The sequence below is a fragment of the Tachypleus tridentatus genome, chromosome 6 (assembly GCF_004210375.1).
Source record: "Tachypleus tridentatus isolate NWPU-2018 chromosome 6, ASM421037v1, whole genome shotgun sequence".
NCBI classification, from domain to species: domain Eukaryota; kingdom Metazoa; phylum Arthropoda; class Merostomata; order Xiphosura; family Limulidae; genus Tachypleus; species Tachypleus tridentatus.
The window spans coordinates 53,193,149-53,215,597 of NC_134830.1; the positions used below are offsets into that span (position 1 = coordinate 53,193,149).

Consider the following 22,449-nt stretch of genomic DNA (forward strand, 5'->3'; position numbering starts at 1 on the left):
GACTGAATATTGTTTGTGAGTTTGTAATTTTTTATATAAACAATTATTTGTAATAACCGTTATTATAAATTGTATTGTTGTTTGTATATAAAACTATATTTGTGTTAAGAAAGAAAATCGTGTATCAATCTTGTTGAAAGATGTCATAACTTTGATACACATTAATATTTAGTTAACTTCTAAATTAAAATTTTAAACTATTTGAAATCGTAATACTTAACATACAGAACAGAATAAAATGGAAACTTGTAGGAGACAAATTATAATATGTAACATAGTAAACTGGGGAGCCGTCTGGGATAAATTATAACACGTAACAACAGATACAACAGCGCTGCCTTTTCTTTCATACACAAAAAGGAACTATTTTACAGATAGGGCAGTACTGCCTTTAATTCTAAAAAAACATCAACTAGTTAAAAACTACACAGTAATACAAATGTGTATTTAAATCAACATATTAAATAAGACTTTATCTTTTTTTACACTTAAAAAAATACATTTCGACTTCTCTTCGTCCATGGATCATTTATTATATGTGTGATAGCTATAAAGCTACATAAAACCATTTAACTATATGTATCCATCCATACGAGGATTTCGTAAAAAGTTAGTCACCAATTATCATCTTCTTACCTCTTCCATCCACAGACACACAGAGTCAAACAACTGGACACAGGTTTGGGATTTCTAATTATAGAAAACCTACTTAATGAATTAAATATAATTGAGATAGGATTCTTTTCACTCCTTCTCATTAGCTGTATAGATACTTTTAGTTACTGTGGGTGTAGACCATGTCCAAGTTCACTCACTAGTTTAACACACACACACCCTCCTTCACTTTGAGTCTTAATACATTTAAATAGCTTAATTGATGGCCAGGTTTATTTTTTCTAAATGACATTGAAAGCCACCTGAAGGGGTCTCTTCTGTTTTAACCAATCGCACCACTGCACAGTAGTGTGTTATCTGTCAATCAGTCAGTAGACACTAAAATGACGTTACATAAGGGACGCCTAGCGTTGGAATTTGTACTGTTGTGACGTCAATAAAACGTATGCATGCCATGAAACATGAGAAAAGTATGAAATAAAAATATTTGTAACTCTTAATTTTAGGACATCCTGAAAAAGTACACCTAGTTTATAGTCCTGATCATTGTGGTTTACAAGTTTATTGATAACAGAGGTTAACTGAGTACCAATTCCAACTCTTACATTAATGCTTAACGTGCTAGTCAAAGGCTTCTAACAGAAGGCTTCGCAGTGAATGAGAACAACAGCGCACCTGCTGGTTTAGTGCTCAATAAAAGGATCATTTCATAATCTGAACAAGTGAGTGAATAACACTCAGTACAAATACGTTACCGTTTCACAGATTATACACGATCTCATAAGATTTTTAAAGGTCATTTGTTCGTTTCTTTGTGTTTTCCCATTTCGGAGAATTGAGCCCCGAATTTAAGCGTTGCAAGTCCGTGAAGAAAACTGGAAATTTCATGAAGGATCCATCTTTCAAAATCGCTCGGATTACAGGATTTTTATTCATTTATAACGCCTGTATATTATATTTATAACACTAATATCAATAAATAATATAACAAAAAATTTCAAAATTTAATAATTATTTTTAAGGTTTTGTAAAAAAAAACAATGCCATTTTATGTTTTGTTGTAATGGTTTCTGGCAATGCCAAGTGTTAGTGGTAAAGCTATAAACGTGGATATAACCACCCTCCTTCTTCCATGATTTTAGGCCAAAGCACACGAACTAATTGCGGCCGGCATTAGACGTCATATTCGTGCTTCGTCGGCTGAACTCTTCTCTACGGTATCAAAGCAGTAAAACTGTTTATTTGTTTGTTCTGAATTTCGCGCAAAGTTACACGAGGACTTTCTGCGTTAGCCGTCCATAATTTAGCACTGTAAGACTAGAAGGAAGGCAGCTAGTCACCACCAGCAACCACTAACTCTTGGACTACTCTTTTAATAACGAACAGTGGGATTGACTGTAATATTATAACGTCCCCACAGCTGAAAGGGCGAGCATGTTTGGTGTGGCTGTGATTCAGTCAAGTCCAATTACTGATAACAAAAACGTTTTGTTACTACTTTACAACGCACGGGCTCTTCTAGTTAAGTTAGCAAGCCCAAATTTACTATTAATGTTTCAAACAAATAATTCTAAACTAACAAGCAGTCTAGCACAAAAATAAAACAAAACTGATCTTATTGCAAACATTATTGTAGGTACAGTTATGTCTGACTAAACACACTTCTTGAATCAACAGTGTGTTTACAACTGGCTAAACTTCCTGCTTTATACAGACTCAATAACTTTAAAGTAATGTACTATTCAAATAAACAACCTGTTTGGAAAGTGGACTTTCATATCATATGCGAATGACAAATAAAAAGAGAAAAAATGAACAGAGGAAAGTCCATTTTCTCATGCAAACTTTTCTATTTATATGGTATATTATGACTCACAAGCCAGCCAACCATCTAATACTCAAATTTATTTGTAGTTTCTATATTATTCAAAAGACTCGCCCAACTCTCAAGGAAATTCAAAACGTCACGCGATCATCACATCAAAAATAAAAATTAAAACTCTGACGAGCAATACAAACCAATAAGTTAAAACTTAAAAAAATACGGCTTAAGTTGTGAGGTCCCTTGAACTATCCTATTACACACACACGATACTGTTAAATTAAACTTCTATATCATCAACTTCCAAGTCCAGTTGAGTAGAGTTGAGCACTTGGTAACAACCCTAGGAGTCGCACTGACCCATCTTGCGGAGAAAGGATTGTTTGTTTGTTTTTGAATTTCGCGCAGAGCTACACAAAGGCTATCAGCGCTAGCCGTCTCTAATTTTGCAGTGTAAGACTAGAGAGAAGGCAGCTACTCATAACCACCCACCGCCAACTCTTGAGCTACTCTTTTACCAACGAATAGTGGAATTGACCGTTACCTTATAATGCCCCCACGGCTGAAAGATCGAGCATGTTTGATTATAACATGGTTTCGAGCCCTAAACCCTCAGAATGCGAGTCGAGTGATCTAACCGCTTGACCATATCAGACTCGTCAGTAAAACTGAAATGGCTTCCAAATTCGAATCGTTCGTCCAGTTGTTTATTCATTTAAACTTAGGTTGTCGATCTCAGTTCCTCTACCAAGTGCCATCGAAATTATTTCAGTCAGTTCTTTAAAATAAGTTGTGATAACAAACGGATGGGCTGGTTTGTTTGAACAAAGCTACACAACGGGTTGTGTGAACTATACCAACCACGGGTATCAAAACCCGATTCCTAGCGTTCTAAATTTGCAGAAATATTCCTGTGCCACTAGGGGGCAGACAAACAACTCAGCTCTGTTTTGCAATAAGTTTGTTTGTTGTTAAGCACAAAGACATAATGGGATATTTGCATTGTGCCATATATGCACACACACACGTAGAAAGAGGGAGGTAACGAGTCTCGTGGGTTATATTTTTATTTCGTGATCCGTGATGACGAGAAAACCCACTTGCAGAGAAAATTATATATGTAAAAACGACTAGTATGGTAGAGAAAGCACCATGTAGAGGAGCGAACAACGTTTTGACCTTCTTCTACCCATAGAAGAATACCCAAAGATGGTATTGTTTCACGCACTGTTGATTTAACGTAAACGTTTAAGAGAAATTATGCAATCGACAAATTATTTTTTTAACCAACAAATCTGTGGACCGTCTCTCAATCACAAAGAAACCTAGTTACAGGTTTAGGAGATACCAAGATGGTGCCAACAGTGGAACTGAAAGATCAAAATTTAATGAGGTGCGATTCGTTGAAGAGAAATTAAAAGCATTTTTCTCCACTCAACAAACAAGAGGAATCTTCCAAACGTATTCGAATCAAGAGTTTGAAAATTCGAAGAACGAGACGAAAAATGTAAGAAAAAAACTTGAAACGTTCCCAAAATCTTGCAAGCGTCATAACAGCGTTTCAAAGTTCTTCACAGAAAAAAAAAATTGAAAAAAAGGAACATAGCCAGATTCTTACGGATCTGGAAACACGCAATCAGAAATTTATAAAGACTTTCGAAAAAAAATGTACCTACCACTCATAATGCTCACACTAAGTTTGAAAGACCACTGAATCGCTCGATACCCCGACCTTAGGCTGACTGTGGAAATATGTGTTATTAAACCAATAGCGTACAAGTACGACTCGTTCTTTCTGACAACGAAGCATGAATCTAGCACAGCGGCCCGCAGGCCAGGTGGTTAAGGCGCTTGACTCGTAATCTGAGGGTCGCGGGTTTGAATCCCGGTCGCACCAAACATGCTCGCCCTCCCAGCCGTGGGGGCGTTATAATGTTACGGTCAACCCCATTATTCGTTGGTAAAAGAGTAGCCCAAGAGGTGGTGGTGGGTGATGATGACTAGCTGCCTTCTCTCTAGTCTTACACAGCTAAATAGGGACGACTAGCGCAGATAGCCCTCGTGTAGCTTTGCGCGAAATTCAAAAACAATCTACCTCAGCCGCAATATTGTATTTAAATGTACTTGCTCAAAATGGCGGAGTGATTAGGATAGTTGAGGTTAGTTTACTGCTTCATGCGGAAGAATTTCTGTGACCAAAACTAAAACAATTAATCTGGCCCATAATAATATAGTTTTATAGACAGTCAGTTAAAGTTAAAAGGGTTTCGACTGCGGAAATAAAGAATTTTGATACGTCAAACGCAAGTAGTCCATGAAAAAAAGGAAAATAAATAGTGCCATACGTCGTGCGGATGGAAACAGTTATGAGTGTAGTGAATGGGATGAGGAAACTGGCACGAAAATTAAACAGTTCAATTTATAAAAACGAGCTACAGTTAAATAAAAAACTTTAAAAGCAGCCACTGAATTTAAATTATCTAAACTGAAACAAGAATATTCTCAAACTATAGGTATTATAGCACTAAATGTGAAATCAGTTGACTCTCATATAGTGAGACGTTCTCTGCAAATAGTTATTTCACGTATAATACAGAGGATGTTGTAATTGTCCCAAATTAATTCAGTAAACAATCTACATAAATATTCTGTAAAACCGAGAAGGTAAAAAGAACAGTTGTAAGAAGTATTGTTCATATGTCTTCAACCAAAGACTTTTTGTTGTCTCTAGTCTGTCAGTTATGTGGATGGTACTACCCATATGGTACTGATCATACTTCTTGTTGTCTGCAGTCTGTCAGTTATGTGGATGGTACTACCCATATGGTACTGATCATTCTTCTTGTGTCTCCAGTCTGTCAGTTATGTGGATGGATACTGCTAATACGGTACTGATCATACTTCATGTTGTCTCCTGTCTGTCAGTTATGCGAATGACACCATCCAATTGATTCAGACCAAATATTCTTGTAACCTGCTGTTTGTCCTGCAAACGGCACTTATCAACCAAAAGAGTGCTGCGCCCTATCGTCATGAAGCATAACTAAAAATGCATCTTGGTTTATAGGAAATTTAATTATAAAGTGGAGATACGCAATATATGTAGAAGAAAGTGTTGATATTATGCAGTCACTGAGCATTTAGGCAGCGATTATTAAAATAAAAAGCACAATTTACTTTGTCTTTCCTCATAATATATAACTTACAATATCTCTTGAGTATAACATGAGAAATGGGATTGAAATTCTCCATTTAAAAACTGACATCTACGTCTTAATAAAGTTCAATGAAAAACTGCAAGACAAAACATCATATTCTTGGTTTGTTTACTCGGTTGCTAAGTTACACAATGTGTAACTGTGCTCTGCTTATGAAACAATTTTAAATGTCAGGAACACTCAGACTTTTCACTAAGAACACCAAAGGAACTCATAACTCTTCACAGAATAGTAAATACAATAAATATACATACAGTATTTAGCTAGCACACATTTTTAAATAGTTCTAAAACCAATATTAATTAAATCTGATTAAAATAAATCAACGATAAACAACCAGTTATTGTTTGTTTTCCTTCTTTAAAAATATGTGGTAATAATGGCAAAATACGGCATAATCAAAAACAATATAACCAAAAAAACGTCAAAAGAAGTCCACAGAACCAGTAAAATTAAACAATATCGTAATACAGTTAATTCAATAGTAACTCAGAATATTGAGTTTAATTTTAACCTGTGTTTCATGAACATCAATAAACATTACTCTGCATGGGTATCGCTGTGTTCAACACATAAACCCTGGTAGTGTCCGTATGTGTGTTTTCATATAGCAAAGCCACATTGAGCTATCTACTGTGTCCACCGAGGGGAATCGAACTCCCGATTATAGAGTTGTAAATCGGAAGACCTACAGCTGTCCCATCGTAGTATTTCACACAGACACTGGCACTATTCTATAAGTAAACTGCAGTAAAATTTCACAAAGACACTGGCACTATTCTATAAGTAAACTGCAGTAACATTTCACAAAGACACTGGCACTATTCTATAAATAAACTGCAGTAACATTTCACAAAGACACTGGTACTATTCTATTAATAAACTGCAGTAGCATTTCACACTGGCACTATTCTACATTTAAGTTAAACTAATAATATTACACAAATATACTGGTTCCATTCTACAGTTAAGCCTAGTAATATTCCATAATGATACTGGTGCGTGTAAAACCTAGTAACTGTTTATAACAGCTCTGATATTGACGACGACGAGTTGTATTCATGCTCTTGGTTAAAACTCTGTGGTAAAGTATCCGTCGTGTTAATTTTACATACTGGATTTGCATACTTAAGACTACTTTTCTTTACCCCCAGTGGCACAGCGGCATGTCTGCGAACTTAAACGGCTAGAAACCGGTTTTCGATACCCGTGGCAGGAAGAGCACAGATAGCTCATTGTGCCCATTTATGCTTAATTACAAACAAAAAAAAACACATCTCTTTATGAGTTCCATAATTATACGAATACCTATCTAAGAATTAATGATGTGTTAAATAATGTATATTAAGTACCATAAGCTCCATACCAAGCTGTAGAATTAATTAATTTACTGAATATGCAAACAAAACAAAACTAGCATATAAAATAAAAAATCGTAACCATGACAACAATCAATAAAAGATAGAAAATCACAACAAATCTCATTATACAACATGAAGTTATAAACAAATACTCAAACTCCCCAAAAAATGAAACTATTCATAACAATTAACATATACGTATATATATATATATATATACCTGTTTAAAACTTTATTTACTTCCAAACAAACATCTTCATTACAAACTGTTACTCTCAGAACACATGAAACTGTTATAGACTGTATAGAATACACGTAGTTTTAACACACTAGTATCAAGTTCCAAACAAACAACGCCTCATCCTGTCATAGCTCGACTGTATGAGATGCACCAAAGAAATAAGGACACTTTAAAAACAAACGTCTACTTGCTGATATTGAATACTAAAAATGTTTTACAAGTGATTTTCACACGAAAGAAACAAAGCTACTTTTAAAACATAGACATATTTTCTGATACTGAAACCTGGAAATGTTTTCAGGTAATATTCTCACCAAATAAATAAGGACACTTCTAAAACACAGTTCTGCTTTCTTATACTGAATACTGAAAATCTTTTACACGTAAATTTCACACCAACGAAATATGGCCACTATTGAAACATAGGTCTATTTTCTGATATTGAATACTGAAAATGTTTTGGTCTACAATAGTATAAAACATTGGTCTACTTTCAGATACACCATCCTGAAAATGTTTTACAAATGATTTTCACACCAAAGAAATATGCTACTTTTGAAACATAGGACCACTTTATCATACAGTATCCCGAAAATGTTTTCAGGTGAATTGTACACCAAAGAAATAAGGCCACTTTTGAAACATAGTTTTAATTTCTAATACTGAAACCTGAAAATGTTTTCAGGTGATATTCTCATCAAAGAAATAAGGACATTTTTAAAACATTGGTCTACCTTCTGATAAAATATCCTGAAAATGTTTTACAGGTGATTTAAACATCAAAGAAATAAGGCGACTTTTAAAACAAAGGTCTACTTTCTGATACTGAATACTAAAAATATTTTACACGTGATTTTCAGACCAACGGAATAAGGACACTTTTGATATATAGGTCTACTTTCTGCTATTGAATACAGAAAATATTTTTAGGTGAAATGAGCACCAAAGAAAGAAGGTCACTTTTGAAACATAGGTCTACTTTCTGATATTGAATACTGCAAATGTTTTCAGATGATTTTTATACAAAAGATATAAGGACATTTTGAAAACGTAGGTCTGCTTTTTGATATAGTATCCCGAAAATGTTTTCAGATGACTTTCACGCCAAGATAATCAAGACACTTTTGAAACACAAGTCTACTTTCTGATACAGTATCCTGAAATGTTTTACAGGTGATTTTCATACCAAAGAAACCAGGCTACTTTTAAAACATAGGCCTACTTTCTGATACTTAATCCTAAAAATGTTTTCAGGTGAATTGGACACCAAAGAAATGAGGCCACTTTTAAAACATAGGTCTAATTTTCTATATTGAACACTGAAAATGTTTTACAGGTGATTTTCACATCAAAGAAATTAGGCCACTTTTGAAAAATAGGTCTACTTTGTGACACTGAATCCTGAAAATGTTTTACAGGTGATTTTCACACCAAAGCAACAAGGCTACTTTTAAGAAAAAGCCTACTTTCTGAAACTGAATTCTGAAAATGTTTTATAGGTGATTTTCACACCAAAGAAACAAGGCTACTTTCAAAACATAGGCCTACTTTCTGATACTGCATCCTGGAAACGTTGTCAGGTGATTTTCACACCAAAGAAACAAGGTTACTTTCAAAACATAGACCTACTTTCTGATACTGCATCCTGGAAACGTTGTCAGGTGATTTTCACACCAAAGAAACAAGGTTACTTTCAAAACATAGGCCTACTTTCTGATACTGCATCCTGGAAACGTTGTCAGGTGATTTTCACACCAAAGAAAGAAGGTTACTTTCAAAACATAGGCCTACTTTTTGATACCTAATCCTGCTGTAAATTTGAAGCATTCCGTTTCGGTTAGAAATCTTAGTCTAGAAGCTCCTTATTGAACAAAAGTTTTAAAAGACAACATATCGTCTTGTAAAGTTAGAAACTGTCTGAGAAACGAAAATTTTTATCAGGTAAAATTTAAGACGCGATAATTTACTTAGATAAAGCATTCTACCGCGGGTTCGAATCTTCTATAGAAGATTTAATCCGTACATGAAGGTGTTTACTCTTTACATTTCTATGGTTAAAAATAAATGTGAAATCGAAAATATCATTCGATACACTCAACTCCCCGTCCCACCAAACGTGCTCGCTCTTTCAGCTGTGGGAGCGTCATTTTGTTATGATCAATCCCAGTAATCATTGGTAAAAGAGTAATCCAAGAGGTGGTAGTGGTGTTGTAAAGCCTAACTGCCTTTCCTCTACTCTTACACTGCTAAATGAGAAACTGCTAAAGCAGATAACTCTCGTGTAACTATGCGCGAACTCCAAAACAAACCACAAACACAACTTCTACAATACTTCCCTTAGAACCACCATTATCACAAAAAATAGGCAGTAAAGGATTCTGTGTTGTACAACCCGATAACACTCTGTAACAACATGTTTATTTTTCCTTGTTCCTGGGCAGAAAGTGTTATTTCCCAATTGCTTATGCCTAAAGTAAATGGAAAAGACCTATTTTTCTCTTCAAAGTTTGCTTTTGTGACCTGGAAGCGTATAACGAAAACACGATGAGAGACTATATTTTGGGGCTGATACATGAAAGTGACTTACATTCGCAAATGTCGAGAAACTACTCACTTCTAAACATTTTTGTATAACTTTAGTATAAATACACGTAAATCTTGATACATTTTTGTATAACTTTAGTATAAATACATGTAAATCTTGATTCATATGTTGTTTTATTCAGACCTTATGTAAATGAAAATGTGCAAATTCGCTCGTTTTTACATAAAAAATAGGTTAATTTCTAAATTTCATTATCCAGGTCACAAAAGCAAAGTTTAAAGGGAATAAAGGTCATTTTCTGTACTTTTACAACATAAGCAATTAAGAAATAACACACACTATCCAGGAACAAAATTTGTATTACATAGTTTTATCTTACGTTATAATCACTAACTGTTTTTTTTCTAAATAGAAGATTATTGTTCATATATCTCGGGTTGCATTACAGTCAGTTGATCAAATTAAATATGGCTTTTCAGTGTGTGAAATAAGTAGGGAATTCCTGAAAACTACGTAAAAAAAGAAAAATAAACATACATTTATCAGAATGTTACCATGACAACTTGTATTGTTATATAAAAAGATTATCATGTTTTTCACTACTTGACATTTTGCTCCCATAACGTTTTTTTCTTGTTGTTGATTGCTTATTTTGGTTGTAGATTACTTGTGCCATTTAACTTCGAATAGAACATGACAAAAAGCACTATCAGCTCCAATGATTTATCTTCTTATTGTTACTCGCATGTTTGAATCCCCGTCACACCAAACATGCTCGCCCTTTCAGCCGCGGGGGCGTTATAATGTTCAGTCAATCCCACTGCTCGTTGGTTAAAGAATTGCCCAAGAGTTGGCGGTGGCGACTAGCTGTCCTCCCTCTAATCTTACACTGCTAAATAGAGCCAGTTAGCGGCGATAGCTGTCGTGTAGCTTTGAGTGAAATTCAAAACAAACCAAACCGAACTAAATCTTATTGTTACAGAACAATGACGTTACGTAATCGAGACTTCACAGCAGTATTATTAGTGTGGACGTGTATTATCTTCTTTATACAACGAAGCTTACAAAAACTTGCTATGTAAATATGCTTAATTTAAAAAAAAAACGGATTTATATTGTTGGGCCAGTTATTTCGAATTATTTTGTAAACGGTAGAGTGCAAAGTTCACTCACTGATAACTAGTGTTTTATTTCTTCTACTCTTAAGTTTTACAACGTATACGATTTTACGAATTAATCGTAGGCCTAACTTTAAAAAAAAAAAAGCTAAACATTCATTGGTTACTTTTCTCTTGTATTTTAGTTGTAACACAAACATTAATGATGTATGAGACAAACTAAAAAACTTGGAAATACGATAATTTCTGCACTACTGTAACAGTCTGGTCAACAGATAATTCCTTCTCGTTTCGCCTAGCTCATGCTCTATATCGTTCAAATATATTCTTAACCGTTCCAGGAAATTCTTGTCATTGCGAGCGCATTCCAAAATTCAACGCCGACCTTCAGCATTGGTGTGCTCTGTTCCTAAAGTTGGCTCTTCTGATCGTTGATTTCCGGTGTTGACTGCGCTCTCTCAACGACCCGATGGAGCATTGAAATTGAAAAATTCAATAAGGCGTCTTCTACGAGTGTCGTGAATCTTGCAAACGATTGGTGTGTTTTGTATACAATTCTCGGATTTTAGCATTGCAAGTACGTAGCCTCAGTGCTGTTTCAGTAGGAGATCTTACAATAAGTGGCCTGCATTTTCCTGTAAATATGAATGGAACCTTTTTTTTCTTATAAAATAAAATTACTGTATAAAAACACAGAAAAAATTTCAAATAGAAACTTTTTTCTTCCAGCAACATTTCAAGCAACCACTTTTAGGTTTAATATGAAAAGGATACCAAGCAGTTGCTCGAAATATCTCTAGATAACATACATTTATTTCTATCTCAGTGTTGTGTTTTTAAAGTGATTTTATTTCGTTAATCTCCAACCATTGTGCGAATTACAATTCTTAGGGAAACGTTTTTCTTTTATCTGACATCAGTATTGACTATGCTAACATAGTCAAAGTAAAATTCTGGATTTATAGTCAGTATTGAGACAACTGTTGATTACGTAAAGGAAAGAAAATTACCCCCAATCAAAAACAACACAAATGTCTAAGCTACAAAAACAAAAACGTAATCTACAACAATATATAAATAAATGCATATACTTGTAAAAGTAGTAACATTTCGAATCTGGCACACTAGATCTGAAGTCCAGAGCCCTATCATAGGTCGAACTTCTGCCCTGTATATTTTTGTCGTAAAACTGATGCTATTATTTCCCGTATGTATTCCAAAAAGCAAAATGCCAGAAGTAGCAATAATTTAAATATGTATGTTGGCCTATTATGGATTAGGATACATTCTAAGCTCCATAAAGATTTTTGGTTAAGTATTCAAGCTTTTAATATCCGGTTCCTGGGCTTTTTTATTTATAATAGCGAATGTTGAATAATGATACTCGAACTGTTTCATTAGTTTATAAAGACAATGTTTATTGCGAAAACCAAGCGGAAATGTTTATGCTTGAGCATACAGTTTCTTACGCACATTAAAGAGTAACAGCTATGCCTATGTCTCTAATACTACAATTGACATTATTAGGCCTATTTACGTCTTAGATCTTGCTAGTTCCATCATTCTGCTCTTTCGGATACCTGCTTGGCCATTTTCAGCACACTAGTGATTTACTCCACCATAAGTTCGACAGAATTGAACGTCTGTTTGTAACGAAAACAGAAGAATACTAAAATAAAGGTGCGGTGAATGGTGATTAAATATAGTAATATGATATATAAGCACAAGTCTATTTCTTACAGCGCCGGCTCAACCGGCGTGGTATGAAAAGTTACATTACTTTCCATCGCGGAGGAAATTTACAAGCAAAAGTAAATTTAAATTGAAAAATCAAAATTACAAAAAATATTTCAAATTACGTGTAAATAAAAAGGCTGGAATAACGAATAAAACAAAATAAGAAATCGACGTCACTATGGACTTCCGCACGTGACCGTATAAATAGATTAATCGGCAGTTTTACTACAAGTATTCGTAAAGCATATGTGTGTGTGTTTTTTTTATAGCAAAGCCACATCGGGCTATCTGCGGAGCCCACCGAGAGGAATCGAACCCTTTATTTTAGCGTTGTAAATCAGTAGACTTACTGCTGTACTAGCAGGGCCCATTCGAATAGAAGCATGTTTTTAATTAATAGGTGCTCTGAAGATTAAATTACGCAAGCTCCTAACAACTCCTGTTTCTTTCGAATAAAATTACACCAAAAATAAATCGCATAGGGTTTAGTGTATTTAAATAAACAATGTAGTATGTTGCTTCGAAGTGTCATGAACGATCTACTTTTATGTGTTATCTTACCAATGAACCTATAAAAACCTATATTTACAAATTATAGCCTATTTTGTTTAAATTGATTTTTCTGAAATTGTAAAGAAAAGTGTTTCTCCTACATCAGAGCCTTGGTGCAATAAAAGTGATATGTGCACCTTTCAGACACCTCGAAGACTAAAAAAATAATGTTGAATCAGCAGAGACAGCTCGTGATTCCCCTGGAAACCTGTTTACGGCCCACAAGGAGGACCCCCTTCCCACGTTTTAAAAACATTGAGCCAAAAAGTTTGTGAATGGATCATATTGGAAAACTGGCTGTTTCCCAAAACAGTTAACCTAGAAAACGATAAAATATTTTTGTTTTGCCAAAGATCCTATAAAAATCCATATTTTAATGCTATAGCCCATTTTCTTTAGCTTTATTTTACTTAAAAATGATCTACAAGAAGGTTCTATGCGTTGTTCAGGTTGAAAAATAGGCTTTTTGACAAAAAATTAGGTAGAAAACGTACATTAAACTTAGAGTTTTCATGTTTATGAGCTTATACAAAAACTATATTTTCATGTTGCAGCCTACTTCATTTAGCCTATTGTTTCTGGAAGGCCTGAGAAGTTAAATCCATATGAAACAATTTCTTTGTCTAGCGGAAAGTCTAGTAAACACTTTGAACAGAACGTAAAACATACAGAAGTCTGTGTAAGGCAGACATGATTTATACTGTGCATCTATTTTTTAAGGATCCGTCTAACAAGACCTGTATTAAAACGATAAGCTTACAGATTTGCAAAACCAAAATCCGAGGCTTTGAAATTACAAACATCGTGTAGACTGTCTGGCTTTGTACGAAGAAAATGACAAAATTATAGAGAACTCTAAAACTTTTCTCGATGATAGAAAGAAACAGATCCTTTACCTTTGTGGGCTTTGCTCCCTGGGGAGTTTGACAGGCGCATTGCTATAGTAACGATGGTTGCTTGAACTTCTTTAAACTGGAGACGCTAGTAACGCATTGCATCAGGAGACATAACGTTGATTACGTGTTAAATAAGCATTACTACTAAAAGTTAAAATAAGTACATACAAAAGAAACATATTAGAATGTGAGTTTAAGGGCTTCTTTAAACAAAAAGAGGGAAGGTCGATACCATTTGCCTTTGACTATCTAATTTCAGATGTGGGTAAAAATAATAATAAATGAGAGGGAATCCTCATCAGCCGTGGCTCTTATTAGATTTAAATCTGTCAAGAGATGGAGCTATGAGCAAAACGTTGTTACTTGAAAATAAAAAAAAAATCAGAGCTCTTTTATCAGCCGCCATGTCGAGTCTAAAAAGTGACATTATTACTGGACGCGAACCGAAGGTGCCAAAGTGATTTTTAGGAAATCCGAATACGAATTTTTTCCTCCAGAACCTCCATATACAAACACAAAAACTGGCCAATCACAGAACTTTGCAGTTAGACGTCGGCGTTTACATCAGAGTATGCCGACTAAATGATCAGTGGCAGAATGTCGCTAATGATTATTTGATAACTGATATGTGCTAATTGATTTGGTTCTGGTGTTTTTATCTTTCGCCAACCCACGTGAATGAGACGTTTCAGTGTATCTCTGTAAAGACGAAACCCAGAAGTTATGCAACACAAAATTGTTTGTTTGTTTTGAATTTCGCGCAAAGTTACATGAGATCTATCTGCTCCAGCCGTACCTAATTTAGTAGTGTAAGACTAGAGAGAGGCAGCAAGTTATCACCACCCACCGCCAACTCTTGGACTACTCTTTTACCAACGAATAGTGGAACTGACAGTCACATTATAACTTCCCAACGGCTGAAAGGGCGAGCATGTTTGGTGTGACAGATCGAACCCGCGACCCTCGGAGTGCCTTAACCACCTGGCCATGCCGGGCCAAGTATAAGAAAGGAATAGTGCAGGTTATATAGCCCCGCAGCGGCACAGCGGTATGTCTGCGGACTTAATCGCTAAAAACCGGATTTCGATACCAGTGGTGTGAAGAGCACAGATAATCCATTGTGTAGCTTTGTGCTTAATTACAAATAAATTACATATATAGAGAGACAGAAAATATGGAATTGAAGTAAGATAACAAAATCACAACTGACACAAGACATTAAGTAATGAATACTTAATAAATGACTGAGTTCTGAGCAAAGTTCGCTTCCTCAAAGATATTTATAAAGTGAGTAGTGTCTCCATGTAAGAAGGAAGAGCGGCTGGAATATATTTGACATGGTGGCGCCTTCAGTGGCACAGCAGAATGTATACAGACTTACAACAAGAGAAACCGGACTTCCATACCCGTGATGGACAGAGCACAGGTAGCTTTGTGCTCATTTTCAAACGAACAATTTATATGGTAGCCAATAAAAGCAGAAACCTTTTGAGATGATAAATTTCTTTGCGTTAAATATAGTAGGACGACCGGAATTAACAGGTTTGTAAGTTTTCTAAGCCGATTGGCTATCTGCTGTGTCCACCGAAGGAGTCGAATCCCCGATTTTAATGTTGTAAGTCCAGAGACTTACTATTATTGCAACGGGGAACATATTTTAGGGGAAAGTTTAAGATATAAACGTTGTAACATTCACGAGTATATGGTGTAAAGGTAAATTCTTGAAACCAAATAGTTTATGTATTGGTTAGTTTTATTAAATAGCTTTAGTTGGAATATTTAAGATATATGTTATGTAATACACTTACAAACACATACATGATCAGAGTTGCACTTATGAATACTATCTTGCACTCTTTGCAGAGCGCGTGTATTCTCCGCTAATTTACATCTCCAAAGCTGGCCTCATGAGATACTAGTATTATGGACGACAGTTAATTTAGAATTTATAGAGGAACAAACAACCTGCAATACAAAATGTGAAGAGCTGATATACCAATAATAAAAAGTAAAGAATACATCTGAACAAAATGTAGTTAAATTATGTAAACTTACAAATGTGTAATAGTGTTATAAATAATTAATTATTACTGCTTTACTCTATTTTACTCACTTCTACTATTTGGACTTCTTAACACTTTGACGGCCTCGTTTTTTCACTGATAAATAAATCAACCAGTTCCAGGTGTATTTTCACACATATAACAAAACAATACACTTTTTTTTACAGTTCGTTACTTACTTGAAACTAGTAAAGTTTGTAATGTTTGAAAGAGAATACATTTCTTTTCCTTGTCGTAAAATTCCAAACACCTATGGAACTTTAGCCCCCTTGTGGATCAGCAGTAAGCAAAAATTGAAGTTTATAACCATGCGAGAAGAAACGTGAATTGTGCAGCTTTGTATTACCCAACAACAACAACAAAAGTCTATAACAATGCTCTGTAAAAGTTCAAAAATATCTACCCATGAGTGGCCAGGCATGGCCAGGTGGGTTAAGACTCCTAATCTGAGGGTCGCGGGTTCGAATCCCTGTCGCACCAAATATGCTCGCCCTTTCAGCTGGGGGGATTATAATAATGTGACGGTCAATCCCACTATTCGTTGGTAAAAGAGTAGCCCAAGAGTTGGCGGTGGGTGGTGATAACTATCTGCCTTCCCTCTAGTCTTACGCTGCTAAATTAGGGATGGCTAGCGCAGATAGCCCTCGAGTAGCTTTGTGCGAAATTCCAAAAAACAAGCAAACAAACGTACCCATCATAGCGGAAGAAAGCAAGATTACCTACCAACAGCGTACTGAAAACATTTCAAACGACAGATGGCAGGACGTTTTTGTATAATCACTCACTAACTTGATAGCAAAGTTTTTTTCAATCTAAATAAAAAGATATGCTTCGGAGTTAGACAAAAATAAAAAGCAATGCGATTTCCCCTACACCACAGTCTAATTTAACCCGAAATTATTGTCGAAAACATCATCAACAGAAGAGGTCAAACTGATACTCTAGTGTAATGTAATCAAAACAGACGTTTTAGGGTTCTGACACGTCGGTTTATACAACTAAACCTTTCTAGTCAGGGATTGGCTTCATTTTAGACGTGATACTTTTAAATCATTTGTAACTATATTCACTAGAATAAACTTAGTTTAATGTAACTTTGATCTTCCTAATATGTATTTATGTATTTCACTGTTAACGTTGTTTTTTGTCACGCAAGAAAAAGATTTAAATCGTAAAAACAACCGGAACTCACCTACAACTGTCGACGGTATTGAACAAGTTCCTTGATAATTAATTTATGCCACTAGATACGAAATCCCTGTTTACACTTGACTCGTAAAATAAACCGATTTGTTTCAAGTTTCCACTTACTTCTACGAAAGAGTCATTCTTACGCCTTCAATGAAAAAGCGATCACCAATCCCGATGAAACTGAAGGCCATCGTGAAACAGGGACGGAAAACTGTTTAAAACACAAGCAAAACAAGTGCATCAGTGAGTAATTATAGTTCGATATTTGAACACATGCCAGATAGTTTACAAATGTGGGATGCGCCTGTTGCTCCAATCTACGGAGGATTTGCGTGAATGTTGTTCATGACGCAACAGGGCATGCACTTTGTACATATACAACCGCCATCGATATCACGAGGTTCACACGCTTGTAACGACGACTTGCAGTGCAGAGACTTTTAGCTTAACGGTCTCTCCTTACCAGTGCAACATTACGTGTCACGATCAAGAAATGTTATTAAGTATTTCGCACAATTTCCAAACAGAAAAAATAAAAAATAAAATGAACAAATGGCAGAAGCGATTTCCATCTTTGTTCTTTTTTTTTCCTTCAGAAAAATAAACATAATAATTGTTTGTTTTGGAACTTCGCGCAAAGCTACGCGAGGACTATCTGCGCTAGCCGTCCCTAATTTAGCAGTGTAAGACTAAAGGGAAGGCAGCTAGTCATCACCACCCACCGCCAACTCTTGGGCTACTCTTTTGCCAACAAATAGTGGGATTGACCGTAAATTATAACGTCCCCACAGCTGAAAGGGCGAGCATGTTTGGCGTGACGGGGATTTGAACCCGCGACCCTCGGATTACGTGTCGAGTACCTTAAACACTCATTACTACAATTTAACATTTCTTAAATGTTTACATCTTTCAAATCCTTGAATTGTAAGAGAGCAGTAAATTAACAAGCAAATTATGTTTGGCCTTGGATAGTGCAAGAAAACAAACAAAAACCAAACACACGTGCAGACACATATTAAGTGAGAGAAGTCATCCCTAGAAATTATTCCGAAGAGAATAATTGCATTTTTGCGATCGCTAAGGAACTGGCATTCACTTATATTCTCCTAGGAATTGTAGATAACATTAAGTTGTTGATAAAGTTTCGCAGCTTTTCAAAACACCGCGATAATTACATTCTGATTTACACAACAGTTTCAAAATTCAATTTAACAGTTTACTAAACTTGTGCTTTGTATATTAGATCAACCGTACGATGTCTTTTAGGCCCAAAAAGGTATAGAATTACATTAACATTATTATACTTTACCTTTTTATCATTTTTAAGCCTCCAGCAGTCATAGATTGTATCTTTCATTATTCTAATTAACTGGAGTTCCGCCTTTAGGCCTACACGTTTTAATGAATCACAACAGTGGTTCATAATAAGGATCGTAAGGAATTGTACAAAACCCTAACAGACCTTTCAGGCAAAATGCAACCTAAACGGTACGATTCATTTCAAATAACACTTTTAAATCGCTACTATTTGACTGCTAAAGCTGTACATATAGAGTCACAGGGATACAAGGAAGATAAAATCCGCTTAAAACGGCCTGTTTGTAACTTTTTTATTTTTGTTTTTTATTGATAAGCGTACAATCGTTTGTAGAATATTAAAAACGATACTAAAAAGGTCGTGGATGTATTAAAAAGTCGGTTTGTTTCATACATTTTACATAACTGAAAAAAACATAATAATTATATTGTAATGGATGTTATCATTACCCCTTGAAGTTAGCTTTTTGACAAACATCTAGTTTTTGTTCAGAAAGCTTATTTATAGGAATTACCTGTACATAAGAGAACTTACCAGCCAATAATAGATGGTCAGAAGACAATTGTAACATGTAGGTACTCAATGCTTTATACACTATACAGTCGGTGTATTTAGTGAACCAACCTCTATATTACAGTGGAGCGCCATTAAGCCGCGGACCAGTAAACCGCAAAATCGCTTAAGCCGCTGTAGCAAGTCTTGTCCCAAAATTTTTGATGTATTAAATCTACTACCTGGCTTTTTAAAGTTTCTCACACTCTCCTTGTCTTTATAACTTCAAGGGGATATTTAAAAAGGATTTGCTTTAATTTGGGAAATAAATTAAATATATTACAATAGAAATCGATCGTTAGTCTACCTTATCCGCTCTCTATGTCAGCTTTATGGAGGCCGCCATTGTTACCGAATCACACCTCTCCATACATTAAAGTTAATCCGCGATAAATCCGTGAAAAAAGTGATCAATAATTAAAGTATTATTTTTAATTCGATAATCCGATATTTTTATCGAATTGTATAAGTATTGGCCACAAACCCAATAGAAATCACTTCAGTTTCTGAATTAATAGTGAGCATATCATATTGACATGGCGGCCCGCATGTAACACGGGAAGACGAAATTTTACAGGGAAAAGCGAACCATCGAAATGCATTGGTCGTTTGTGTTAAAACGGCACTTGTCAATTGTATCTGAATAGTCTATACATTAATATTATACTGATCACGCAATGGCCCGGATGAGGCTCCTCGGCGGAGCTGTTGACGACTTCGGCTTTTCAGTCACAAAGGTTTAAGCGCGGTTAAGCAGGTTGATCCCCAAATACCGCGGCTTAACGGCGCTCCACTGTATGTAAAAAGCAAAGTAAAAATATCAATACAAATAATATTAAATTTAATTACAAACATTCGTAGAATAATTACTTTAAAATATACGAAGGTTTATTTAAAACGATATGTTAGATGTATAAGTTTTATTTAAAAAGGTTGTTTTTCTACTGGTAACTTTTTCCATGTTTAATGGGAATTGTGTCTTAGTCTACCCATATATTTACCCATTTCCATGCACTATGTGCAAACAATGTAATTACACAGAAACTACAAATACTCTCTATATTCTCAAACAAAACTCCGTAACAATCTGCAGCTGCAACTTAACAATTTACACCTCAAACTAATGCGATCAAATAGCCAACAGCTACAGTAAATCATTATGGGCCGTATCAGTTAGCTACTGGTTATGCCTATTATCATAATAAAGTCTAAAGTTAGATATTATATCAAGTAATCCCTTGCTCATGGTTGAGCATGAAAAAGCCAGCAACATGATAAATAAAAGAATTGGGAATTTAAAAATCTGCAAATAGGGATCTAGAATAACATTTGGTAGTGCCAAATTAGGGATTTGTAGTTTGAGTAAATAATGTCTACAGTATCTCCAGCCTTATTTCATTATTTTTTACGAGCTATTTTTGCAGGTTTTTAAAATCCCAATTCTTATATTTATCATGTTTTAAATTGCAATTTCCATACTCCTCAAGTAATTTCACTTTCCTTTAAGCCTACCCAAATTACAACTAACCAGCGAGTACCACAATACTAGTTATGATTTTTTAGTGAATTAAAAATGCCAAAAGTATCCGTTGTGAAAGAATCAGAGCACAATTACTCCTCCTTAATTTAATATTCAAAATTAATGGTCAATTTTCGCTCCTTACATGGTTTCGCCAACGAGAAGAAAAATGATCCGTAAGACATAATGTTATAAAGCTTCAGTTTTCCCTTTTTAGGCTATCTCTCTGAAACGGAATATGCTTCTTAAAAGTTTATAACAAAATAAAAGACACAATGTTCAAGTTGGAGAGATCTTTCAATATTCTTGAAGAAAAAAAACACGAAAATTTTCACTACTATGAAACTAAATGAAAAAAAGCAGCCTGATAGATGAGACACAGCCATAAAATGCAACTGGTTTATACCTACACTTGTTATAAAATGTTTACTCCCAGCCTACCATGCGTAGGTCATTGACTCGAAACATTAAACGTGTTGGTATTTGTAAGGCTTCGTTTCAAACCTAAAGTTTAGTGTAAAATCACAGATCGCCTAATTTAACAACTTGGTAACGATTTTTCTAAGAATTCGTACTTCGAATTTCAGTTGTATTACAATAATTTTAAAATGTAAGGTGAGTTAGGGCTACTGTGATAGAAATGAAGCTAATAAAAGTTACTGTTGTACACCCCCGACACACCAAACATACTCGCCCTTTTAGCCGTGGGGGCATTATAATGTGAAGATCAATCCCACTATTCATTGCTAAAAGAGTAGAACAAGAGTTGGCGATGGGTGGTAATAATTAGCTGCCTTTCCTCTAGTCTTACACTGCTAAAATAGGAACGGCTAGCGCAGATATCCCTAGTGTAGCTTTGCGCGGAATTTTAAAAACACAAACAATAACAAGCTTTCCTGAAATGTTTATATTGAAATGTCTTCTCTTCATAATTCAGTGTTAGGTGAATTCTTTAAAACTTTCCAAATTTGTGATACTACAATCACAACTATAAACACCAGGTAGGTTACAAAACTACTAAATGGGAAGAAAGGAAAGGTAATGAAGAAAAATAAATGAATTACATATCGCAGGAAATATAAAATACACACACAGGTGTGACATATGGAAATGAAACCTTTATTACTACACAGTAATGTATTGTATTCCAATCTCATAATACTGGTTTGCAGATTCTGTTGTACTGAATGATTTGGAAGAATCACTGAACTGCACTTAACCAAGACGGGAAGTATTTTAAAATATCATTATTTTGATTAGTTCAGGGTACCTGTGCAATATCCCATAATTGCCCTGGGTTCATAACTTATTCGGATTAAAAGTTATTATTATTTAGAAACCCTAACAGCAAATTCACAAATGCAGTCACAGAATTTGTGTGTGTTGTGGTTGTCTGGCAAAGAACCTTCTAAGAGATTGTGCACTTCTTGTAACTGTGCTGTGGCGTTTTGCATTATATCTGGTGATCTTCCTCGTACTTGTAGAGTGCTAGGCCTTTGTTCACCTGGCTGCCTGCTCTTGACAGCTTGTTTTAAAATTGCTATCTGTATTAGCATTTTGTTCCTTAGTGTGGGGCCTAATGGAAAGCTGTGACTTGTTAGTCCTTATCATTGGCAGAGGCTGTTAAATTAGCTGGGGTGATGGTGGATGTCGTGGAGTGCCCTTCCCATTTCATAGATTTCACTTCAGTATGTAGCGCCA

The 22,449-nt window shown here is 35.2% G+C and overlaps 1 protein-coding gene across 18 annotated transcripts in view; it reads right to left on the bottom strand.

Annotated features, from left to right (window-relative positions):
• Window positions 1-22,449, bottom strand: part of LOC143252520 (growth factor receptor-bound protein 14-like) — a 119,495-nt gene that overhangs the window by 45,467 nt on the left and 51,579 nt on the right. Inside the window, exon 1 of one of the 18 annotated variants that reach the window (XM_076504783.1) lies at window positions 17,480-17,650. The exons of 16 other annotated variants lie outside the window; for them this stretch is intronic. The gene's annotated coding sequence lies outside the window, so the exon portion shown is untranslated. Of the gene's footprint in view, window positions 1-17,360; window positions 17,651-22,449 lie in introns of those variants that run through there. One more of the 18 variants, XM_076504776.1, reaches the window with a different exon arrangement.